We start from the raw sequence: 11766 nt of genomic DNA, 5'->3' as shown, positions 1-11766 counted from the left end.
AGCATGATGTACCGAGCCCGGTGCATGGAAGACAAATGTATGAATGCACGCATGCATAGCATAAGGTATGCTAATTTAAACATGCCCTAATCTACCATCATAAGCAGGTAAATAAAAGGGAAGAAAGAAGTGGGGGTTGGAAGACATACACACACTCACCCACACTTATTACAAATTTACCCTCGCTCGGAGGGACCCAAAAGAATAATACAGATTAAATAACGAATTAACTAACCTAGCTAATTAATTATTACAAATCACCTAATTAGTTAACAAACTAACTAAGCTAGGAAAAACAGTAAACCGCCTCGGGAAGAGAGTTCGGTGCATGCGTGCTCGGGTCTTGCTCGGAAGTGTACTGCCATGCATAGGTTGCCTCTGTTTTCCATGCTATGCTCCTCTGAAGACTGCCAAAGTCTCAGGATTGCTTCCCTGGACATTGGGAGACACCACCGGCTGAATAGAATGGCCACCAGCAGTGGCATGTGATCACCGGCTGTGAATGCATCCATCGGCCATGGAAAGATTGCCGGTCGGCACCTAGAACTGCCGGTCGGCAGAAAGTTCCTGCAAAATCTGCATTTGACAGCAACAGAGGGAAGGGCAGAACATGGCAATGCAATTCAAGCCATATATGCACCAATCATGTCCTTTATCATGTTAATGACTCAAAGGAACATGCTCCTTGGTTCTCGGACCATCAATCGCGCATTTCCATGCGTGATGGCCCAAGGGACCAAGTGTGCACATTTTGATGTCAAATGCAATGCAAACCAACAAACCAAAGCCCAATTCCTATCACTAGATCGAGGAACAAGACATGTATGCTAGATGCAATGCAACCTAGGCATGCAGGCTAAGGATGCAACATGGGAATGCGAGATGCACATGCAAGCATGCAAACAAACATGCAAGGTAAGCATGCAAGCAAACAAATAATGGACTTAAACATGATCTCGGCAGCTCTAATAAGGCCCAAAACAGTGGTCAAATTGACCAAAATAAAGGACTAAATACACACACACACATGCACATGTTAAAGGGCCAACACTTAGGCGCAAATGGGGCAACTCTCAAGCACATTTGAAAGAGGCATAATGTGGACTAATGGCATGCAAGGTAAGCATTGAAAATTATGTAAAGATGGTGCCAAACCAAGCAAACAAAATAGACTAAGCATGCAATAAATGGCCCAAGTACTTGAAGCAAGTCAAAGGGGCTTGAACCATGACCAAGTCAACCAAGCCTCACAAGGCTAAGAGGACTTAAAATAGGTTCAAGGCAGACCTAGACCATGCAAGGGGGCCCCTTAGATGGCATCTAAGTGGCTCAAATTCAAAGGCATCTACAATGGCCAAAACATGGAATATGCTACACAAGTTTTCAAAGCATTAAAGAGGTGTCCAAGGCAAGCATACAAGCATGTCAAAGGGACTGAAATTGCATGACAAATGGTCCCAACCCACTAAATTAAGGCAAGGATGCATGCTATACATTCACACACTTAAGGCCAACAAGCCAAAAATGCAAAGGGGCTATACAATGCATGCCATGGCCGACCCAAACAACTATGGACAGACCTCTAGCATGGTAAAATAAGCATAGAAGCTTCACAAAACTAGACCTAAAACAAGCTTGAACAAAGGTTTACAACCTAAGGCATGTTATGGCAATAAAGTGGCATTACAAGGTAGGTATGCTAAGCATGCATGGTGTACCAAAAACCAACTGCATATTATGATATAATAGGCACAAAAAATAGCCAAGGCATGGTCAACATGAAGCTTAGCTAGATGCTCCCTCAAGAGGCCAAAAATGGTCCATTTCAAGGACAATAAGGAGAGGGGGTGGCCCTCTCCTTCTTGGGACCTCAAGGCGCCATCCTCACCTCTGAAATCCCTCAAGATTTCAGTGGTGGGGAGGCCCAAACACCAAGGTCTCGGAGCTTACACAAAATAGCACAAAATGGAGCCTTACAAGGCTTAGGAGGGGTCAAACAACCTCAAACAACAAAACACCCTAAATAAACTATTTAGAGGGCCTAAAAACAGAACTTTTTTATATTATACACCAAGCTCAAAAACAATTTTAAGATAGGTAAAAATACAATGCAAAAATGGGGAATAAAGGGACTAGTTTCTTACCCTTGTTGACTTTCTTCACAAATGGTGGACCAGCAGGTTCTTCAAGCTCAAAGCCACCCAAGAACACCAAGAACAACCTCTGGTTCTTCAAGGAACCAAGAAAAGGTGAAACACTATGTGTTTGTGTGCAATAGTAAGACACAAACACACTTAAACTCACACAAAGGTAAAAAGAGAGAGGTATAGAGATAGAATGTGTATCAATCCTAACCCTAGAACTCAAAACCCTAATATGGCTGTCTAAAATCTCTAACCCAAAACAAGGGAGAGGAGAGTTCCTCTTATAGAGCTTTTTTGTCTTGTAAAGCTTACAAGACAAGCTTCTAAAGAGAGAGATCCTGCCATACACGTGTATGGCGGGGAGCCAAATGTAAGACAGCTGTAATAAAATATCTGCAAAAGCAGATGAACAGTAATCGGCTGTCCAAAAATGCCATTTTGGCAAAAGTGAGTGCCGACCGGCAACAAATGGTGCTGACCGGCATCACACATTGCCGATGGCAACAAAATACTAGCCGGTGGCCCATGGCCGGTGATGTGTGGGGATGCCTTACAAGGCATTCCCTGCCCCTCCAAGGCAAAACACAAGTGTTTGGTGCAAAACCAGGCACGAAACAGTCGAGTTCGGGGATCCTGAGGCAAGGTGCGTAGCCAAGACCTCCGGGAACTCCAAACGAACACAAACATGGATGATCACCAGGTGTTCAAACGGTGACGTCCAAGTCTTGAGGACGGTCGAAAATGGGGTGTCTACAACTGGGTTAGTTTAATATCCAGAATTGAGGCGTACACATGCTATCTCAACCTATGGGGCTGCCATACAGATTTCAAGCCGGGGATACACCCTGGGTATTCAAACCAGACTTTAGTCTTAGAAATTTTAAACCTTTGTGTTCTAGGCATTGCCATTCGAACTCTAGTTTCCACATTGCAAACACAACCAAGATGCGTCTGGCAGGGAATGTTACTCAGGGAGAGCACTTCTGATCGCTATTCTGGCTTAAAGCAGGCTTGAGCTTGAGGTAGAGGTACACTCACACTTCGGAGAAAAGACAAAGCCTAAAAAGGTGCATTTGGAATGCAATCTCAGAAATTACCGAAGTTGAAACGCACTAAAATGCTCCAAATTTTCCCTCTTTTCTTTTGCTTTGCAGTCCGAAACCTATATAGCTTCAAATAGGTCCTTGTTTTATTGTTCTCACATGACCTGGTTTGAACCCTGTAGCTTATGAACCCTGCAATTTATGAAAGAAAGTATCCTATTTTTGTACAAATGTGGAGAATGGCACAGCACTCTGCGTACAAAATGATTTATTTTTGAAATTAAAATTGAGAAATGAGTTTTTAACTGGGTATTAAGCCTACGACTGACCATAGTCTAAATGGGTTAACAAAGGAAAACAAAGTAAATCTAAACACAAATATTTACACTCACAACGACTCAAAACAAGAATCGAGACAAACAAAAACAACAAACAGAACACTCAAACATGTTCCTATGGCAAGAGACCTCTCGGTTAATGGGAAGCCTACTTCTATAGGTATTATTTCCCATCTTTTCTTATTTGTGATTCTCACATCACTTTGGCATTCAATCTCTATTTTCTCTAAGAAGCCCTTTCCTTACTTTTTTTTTCTCTTAACATTCATCTCTCTATTTTTTAATCTCTCTTATTTTTATCCCTCCCCTGAGTCGTTGATGGACAAGCAGGAAGTTGTGTGCTCCTGCCCCTGGTATTCTGCAAAATTCTCCTTCTTTTGCTCACAACTAGTGAGTTTCTCCCACATAGGGGTTATGACGTGACTGGATGTGCAGCAGATCTACAACTGACATCGGTTGACGATGCCCTTGGCTTAACTTGATTGAGATAAACTACAATACGTCTCACCGGCCAGGTATACAATTGATTGGTCTCACATATTGCGTGTTCTACATCCCCATGCCGGGTCAAACGCAAATTTGGGTGTGATCAAACCTATCTAGATAAGGGGGTCGAATATCTAGCTCCATTTCTAGCTTGTTCTTCGCACTTGGCTTGATACCTCGCTGCTTGGAGGATAAGAGAGCTTTCGGCCCTTGCCGTTAACTTCAGCTGTGCCCTTTCTAGCGAGTACATTGATAATGGGGAAAAGACAGAAAACCTGACTCAACTATGCCTCTGGTTCATAATTTTGACCATTTTTTGCTTTTAGCTTTCTGCTAAAACAATTTTGACCAATATGAGAGTTAGATTAACATGCTTATTCGATTTTCTCCTTTGAAATCATGCAAGTCAGGTTATGAGCACTGAATTTTTTTTTTTTTTTTTTGGTCCAAGAAATGGTCCAGTTTTGGAAAAATGGAATAATTTTTGAGAGAATTAGTCAACCTCATTAAAAATCCTCAAAAACTGTTTTTGCAAATGGCCATTGCTCAACTAACATGGAATATACTCTCGAGATGCACAATCTTAGATTTGAACTTGATTTGTCTCATAGCTGAATCTTGTAACGGAATAGGACAATCAATTTTGAACGAAGACAAGCCAATTTGCACATTGATAAGATAGCTGAGTTGAACAAGGATCAGCCAATCAACATGGATGAGACCAGCAAGTTGAAAATGGTTGGGGCCGAACTTCAGGATGAAGTTGCCTACGTATCCCAAAGATACAAATTAGGCCGTACGTAGTTTCAGGTTAAAATGCACTCGGGTATTAACACTCTCCTTTTTATGCTCTAACTTTTGCCAAGGCCGCCCTTATAAGTTTTCAACCTTGCGAGCTCTATTTTTCCTTTTCATTTTTCTTTTCTCCTTTTCTTTTCTTCTTCTTCTTTTCTTTCTTGTTTGTTCTTTTTCTTTGTTTCCATTTTCTTTTTGTTCTTTTTTTTGTTCTTCTTTTTTTGTTTTGCTCTAACTTTTGCCTAGGTCTTCCTTCTGGGTTTTCGGCCCAGCGAGCCTCTCAAGGATAGAAAATTTTAACTTGTCCACGTTGATTGGCTGTAGGATCTCTACGCCATCTGAGTCCGGGAGAATGGCTGTTGTTTCTAATTAAATTATCTTGATGATGTAAGAGCCCATCCAAGTGAGGTCTAAATTTGCCCCCTAATGTTGTGGATAGGAACTTGATTATCCTTCAGCAATAATTTCTCTTCTCTCAGATTCTGGGATTTGGCTTTCTTGCCAGTCTTCATCGGTTGGCGAAATGACCCTTCTTTGAATCTTCAAGCATATCTGACCTTTTTTACCCCTAGTTCAAGGGATGCTTCTCATCCAACTTTGCAAACTTCCTTTGATGACATCTGACCTTATTGCTCCTAGTTCTAGAGCTACTTCCAATCCGGCCATACAAGCCTTATATTGTCATTGATCGTTGAACATTCTAAATCAAAGTTTGAAAGCAAAGGGGTCGAGTCTTGAGGACGAGAGTGATCCTATACTGTCCAATCCCAAGATTAATTCCAAGCATGTCTTCGTAGAACCACGCAAAACATTTTTTGAAATCTTTTAATAGGGTGACTAGTCGCTCATGCTCTTCTGAAGACAATGTAGAACCAATCTGGATCAAGCTAGCATCGTTCTCAGTACATGGTCTCATTCATTAAGGGCTTAGCATGCCTCTCTTCCTCTTAATTAATCAAATTTTTACAAATCCTGAGGAATTCCTTTCTCTTTGTTTTCATCGTAGTGTTCGAAAAGTTTTGAAAAACTAAGGTCAATGCAATGACTGAAAGGCAAAGAAAAAGTAGGTGGAAATTACTGTCGTTTCATTCAAATCTTCTGGCACAACTGGCGCAATGATAGAAATAGACTCAAAAGAAAGAGCAAAAAGACAAAGAAAACAAACAGGGAAGTAATGCCCAAGTTAACACCCCTAAAATCACCAACCTCCAACACAACAAGACTGACTCGACTGAATCAATACAACATAACAAGACTAACCCAATACCTATGTCAGAAAGTAAAATAAACAGCATTCATAAATTGCTCAAAATAGTGCGTGCCATCCGCTATATCTGGGATAAAATGAGCGCTATCAGCAGGTGGTTCATCCCCGATCACATAGTCACATTATCCCCCCAAGTTCATCGATCCAGTACGAATAGACTTTGCAGGACCTGGTGCGACGATGATCTCGTTGTCAATCAGATCTTGGACTTCATGGCGAAGACGATAACAGTCGTCACTGTCATGACCAGTTTGTTGATGGAAGGCACAGTACTTGGCAATATTATGCCTGGCTGGAAGGGGATCCCGGAGAGGCCGAGGGTTAAAGGGTTTGAGATGGCCTTGCCCTATAAGGATTTGGAGAGCTTTGGACAAAGTCATGTAGAGGGGATTGAAGGTGCGGTTACCAGTTCTGACAGGCTTGACAAAGGGTTTGGCAGGTGTTGACTAGGTTTGATGATCTCTTATTGGTGTGGGATTGGAGCTAAAAGGGATGTTTCTGATACGACATCCCTTTTTTCGGCTTGCCCCTTGATTCAGAATGCTCTCATCCTGAGTGGCAAAAGTGTCATCCACAGTCTTTGCAATAACTGCAAGCACTTGCTGTTTGTTCAGTCCTTCGGCTTTCAAAGCCTCAACAACCCACTGAAGATGTTCATAGGGATCAATGCCTGCCCCTACCTTGTTCTTGCCATTTGCCTCCATTTTTCCATGGGATTGGCCTTCTTCAAAAGCAGCCCGTCCCAAGATTAGGGAGCCTTTTGACATGAAATTCCTAGTATGTGATGTGGTTGATGACGGAGCCAATATCCCAAAGGCTAGATCTGCCACAGTTCTCTGAAGATCTTCAATCATGCTCATTAGCTCAGAAGTAGTGGGTTCATGGGTTTGAGATGATTGGGGTTCAAATGCATCCATCATACACAAGTCCATGCTTTCTAGAATGAACACCTCAGGCTTGGGTAAATGGGCTAGGGTGATGTATATGCTGGGGTTATAGGTAGATGGTAGTGTATGGATTACATTGAGATGTGAAGATAATAGGTTAGAGGTGGCCTGAGGTCCTTTTGGTGGAGCCATGACCTCTTTGTTAATAAAATCCTGAATCTTATGACAGAGGCGGATGCAATGGTTTGTATCATGACCATGTTGTTGATAATAATCACAGTATTTAGTTGGGTGATATCTTGGTGGAAGAGGATTTGGGAGGGGTCGGGGTTCTAGGAGCTCTAGGTACCCTTTTTTATCGCAACATTTTCAAGGCTTGAGAGAGATTCTTGTAAAGATGGTGGAAATTTTGGACTTGGGGCTGAGTTGAAGTGGTTGGTTTTTGGCCATTGAGGGGAGTGGGGACAGTGTTTACTTTTGAGAATTTCGTAACTATGCTACCATTAGTAGTAGCATTGGAATTGCGAACAACATTCTTCTTCAAAGGCTCATTATCTTCCACAAAGATCTCTTGTCTGATGGCATCCTTGATTTGAACCCCCATTTCATGAAGCTTTGGAAAGGTAAACAGAGGTAGAACGATCATCTTCTGTAGTAACTTGCCATTCATATTCCAACCAATCATCCTAACCTGTTCTTTTTCGGAAGGCCTTGTAGTCATCATCGAGGCCTTCGCTCTCCATCTCGTCACGAACTCTGAGAAACCCTCCTTTAGCTCTTAGTGGGTGGCTTCGAGATCATGAGTTGTGACCTTGATCTGTGTGTTGTATGAGTATTGAGCAATAAAGGCCTCAGCCATCTCTTCCCAGTTCTGTTTCATAGAGTCCTCCAATTTTGCGAAGCAGATTACGACTATTCCAGACATGGTTCAGTCGAATAGTGACAACTTCTGGGCCCGGGTCAAACCCATTGGCCTCAGAATATCAGAAAACAAATGCAAATGCACCATTGGATCTCTAGAGCCATTGAGATGATCAATATATAGCATCTTAAACCGCTCCGGTAAGGTAACTGTAAAATCAGTATACCCGTCCTCTATATCCGGGATGGAGTTTACTCCCTGTGCTCGTTTGAATAACTTCTCCAGTTTATTGACCTTAAGGGCAGTTGGGTCAACCTCGAATTCAAACAGAGCCTCGGTTTGAGACATAGGTGTAGACACCCCGTTTTTGACCGTCCTCAAGACTTGGACGTCATCGTTTGAACACTCGATGATCATCCATGTTCGTGTTCGTCTTGAGTTCTCAGAGGACTCGATCGCGCGTCTTGCCTCAAGATCTCTTGACTTATTTGTTTTGTGCTTGGCTGGACCAAAGACTTGTGGTTTTTGCACCTGAGGGTAGGAAGTGGCTTCTTGGCCACCCCCCCTTAACCCACCGGCCATGGCCTGAGGCCACCGGCCTTGCTTTCTTGTCACCAGCCAAGTGTATTGGCCGATCGGCACTTTATTTAGTCGGCCGGCCTTTGTTTCGGTCAGTCAGGAACTTTTTCTGGCCGAGCCCTTTTCTTGAGGAAGCTTGACCCTTTTGAACCCTTGTTCTAGCTTCTTGAGGAAGCTTGAACTTTTGAACCTTTGTTTTAGCTTCTTGAGAAAGCTTGAACCTTTTGAACTCTTGTTCTAGCTTCTTGAAGAAGCTTGACCCTTTTTTTAGCTTCTCCAAGAATCTTGACCCCTTTTTTGGCTTCTTAAAGAAGCTTGACCCTTTGCTCCAAGCTTCTAAGAGAAGCTTGAACCTTTCTTAGCTTCTTGAGGAAGCTTGACCCCTTTGCTCTACCTTCCTCAAGAAGCTTGACCCTTTTTGCTTTAGCTTCCTTAAGAAGCTTGGCCCTTTGCTCCAAGCTTCTAAGAGAAGCTTAGACCTTTGTTCTTCTATAAGAGAAACCCTCTCCCTCATTAGCAAAGGTTCAGATTTTTGGCTAAGGCTCCATACACATATATCTCTCTCTATATCTCCTCCATTTTAGCTCAAAAGTGTAAGGTTCTTGGCCCCATTGCACTACAACTCTTAGCCTAACCCTGCCACCTTCGGTCGAAGCATCTTGGAGGCCATTTTCAGAGGCTAAGGGACTGGTTTTTGGGTCCAGAGCTGCTGGGGTTCTTGGCTACAAGGGTAACACTCATTTTCCCTCTTTTATTCTCCATTTTTGCATAAGCTTTTAGCCTATCTTGCATGCTGTTTTGAGCTTAGTCTATAACTGATAAAAGTTTTGATTTTGCATGCTTTTGATCTTTGTTTAAGGTCACTTTTGTGTTTGGGGTTGTTTACCCCTTCTTAGGCCTTGTTTGGCCTCTTTTTTGTGCCTTTTTTGTGAGCTTTGGGACCACCTTGTATTGGCCTTCTCACCACTGAAATCCAGAGGGATTTTTGTGGTGGGGATGGTGTTTTGAGGTCCTAAGAAGGAGAGGGCCATCCCCTCTCCTTGTTGTCTTCTTTGTTGGCATTTTTTGCCTTACAAAGGAGCCCCTATTTGCACACTTCTTGAGCATATTTCAAGCTGTTTTTAGTGAGTTTTAAGACCTGCATAGGATCTTTATAGGGCCCTTTTTTCCATTTTAAGTGTCCATCTTGCATGTGTAGAACAACCCTCTTTATAGCCTATCAAAGGAGCCTATCATTCTTGCATGTATGGACCATGTTTCAGTGGGTTTTTGGGCTTTATTTGACATGCCATACCTCTGAATTTTGTTGGTTTGGTGGCCTCTTGATTGGCTCATATACTTGTAGTGTAAACCCCCTTTCACTAGCTTGTATTGCATGCCATTTTAGCTTATGATTCTAGAACTTTTTGGCCATGCCTTAAACTGATTTTGTTCATGATTTAGGATACCTAAGCTCTATTTTGTGGCCTCATGGTCGAAAAATGCTTGCCATGCATACTTGTTGTGTAATAGCCTTGCATAGCCTTGAGTTTCGGGGGCATGCTTGACTTGAGCTATTTACATATTTTGGCATCATTAGGTATGATATTTTAGAGCTTATACTTGTGCCATGCTACCATGTTTTCCATGCTTTAAGTGCTATTGAGAGTTGTGCTTGTATGCCTCATTTACCGACCATTGCATGAGCTTCATTTGAATGCATTCCGAGCCACCATCCCAACACATTTGGCCACTGATTTTGGCATGCTTGAGAGCTACCCATGTTAGTGTAAGTCCATCTCACCATGTTGTTGCATGCTTGTTTCATTTTGCATGTTGTTACATGCTATACATGTCCACATGTTTAGGTTGTATGCCTATCGCATATTGCATGTTAACATGCTCATGTTGCATTAGATTTGTTGCACACTTGAGTTATTTGCATGCTTGCTTGCTTGCCTAGGTTGCATTGCATTGCATTGTGTGTGCATCTCTTGCCTCTTGATCAATCATGATAGAGGTTGGGGCCCTTTATGTATTTTGTGCATTTCATTCCATATTGAGTTACACACTTGACTATTTGGCCATCATGCATAAAAATGCGTGATTGGTGGCTCGAGGGTCGAGGACCATCCTCCCTTGAGTTCATAATATGATAACGAGGGTGGTCATGCACACATTTATTTGAAAATGCATTGACATGCTCTGTTTGCCCTCTGCTGCTACAAAACAGGATTCTGCAGGAAGAGTTGGCTAACCGACCACATTCAGTGCCGGCCAGCTATGCATTGTTGGCCGAGAGCCTCACACATGGTCGATGACTAGTTTCCTACGGCCGGAGGCCTTGCCTTTTGGCCGGTGACCTTCCACAGTGCTCAGAAGGTGGTTCAAAAACATCCTGGAGACTTGTGCAGTTTTCAGAAGTGCAGAGCAGTGTAAACAGAGGTAGCATGAGTATGTCGATGGACTTCCGAGAGGAACCGAACATGAATACATTCATCCCTCTTCCCGAGGCCTCTTTACTGCTTTCTGAGCTTAATTAATTCATTTAATTAGTTAAGTGTTGTGTAATAATTAATTAGCTTGTTAGTTAGTTAATTTGTATTATTCTTTTGGTCCCTCCGAGAGAGGGCAAATTGTGTAATAAGCGTGCGTGTGTGTGATGTATGTCTTTCAACCCCACGTCTTTCTCCCTTTTATTTAACCGCTTACAATGGTTAGTTTTAGGGCACGTTTCAATTAGCATACTTATGATAGCATGTTTGCACACATTCATTCGTATTGCATGCACTGGGCTCGGCGCATCATGCTAACTGCATTGTATTTCAATTCCAATTTGAATACATGTATCAAGTTGCATTTCACATGACATCTTAGAATAGTCGAGCCTATTTTTCGTTGCATTTTGCATGGGTTGTATTAGCCATCTTAACATGAACTAGGATCATGCATTTGATTACTAACTAGTTTCTGTTTTTGCTCGGAGTACCAGGTAAGCATTTACGCTTTAGCATCCTTGCATGTGTGTGAGTGTTGCCATGACAGTATGCTTACCATGAGGCTATTTGTGAATGTGATGTAACTGCCTAAATGCTTGTGGGTGAAGGTTGGATTACTTGAATTGGGACAATTCATTGAAATTCGTATTTTAGCCTACTTACGAGTATACAATGCTTTGTTCCAAATTAGGTGATCTAGTCTATACTTGTTTTACAGTGCGCATCACATAGTAATTCTAGCTAATTAATCGGAATAAGAACACATGTGTTTTCAAAAACAAGATATCATGTTTAGTAGTGGCCGATCTTTGATCGGGCGAGCGGGAGTGCTCATAGCTGACCTTCCCCAATCGTACCCAAGTTCCCAAGCCGAGGCAACTTTGGTGA

This window comes from Camellia sinensis, chromosome 14, assembly GCF_055761805.1.
Source record: "Camellia sinensis isolate YWXY chromosome 14, ASM5576180v1, whole genome shotgun sequence".
NCBI classification, from domain to species: Eukaryota; Viridiplantae; Streptophyta; class Magnoliopsida; order Ericales; family Theaceae; genus Camellia; species Camellia sinensis.
Note: the sequence above shows the minus strand (reverse complement) of the source record.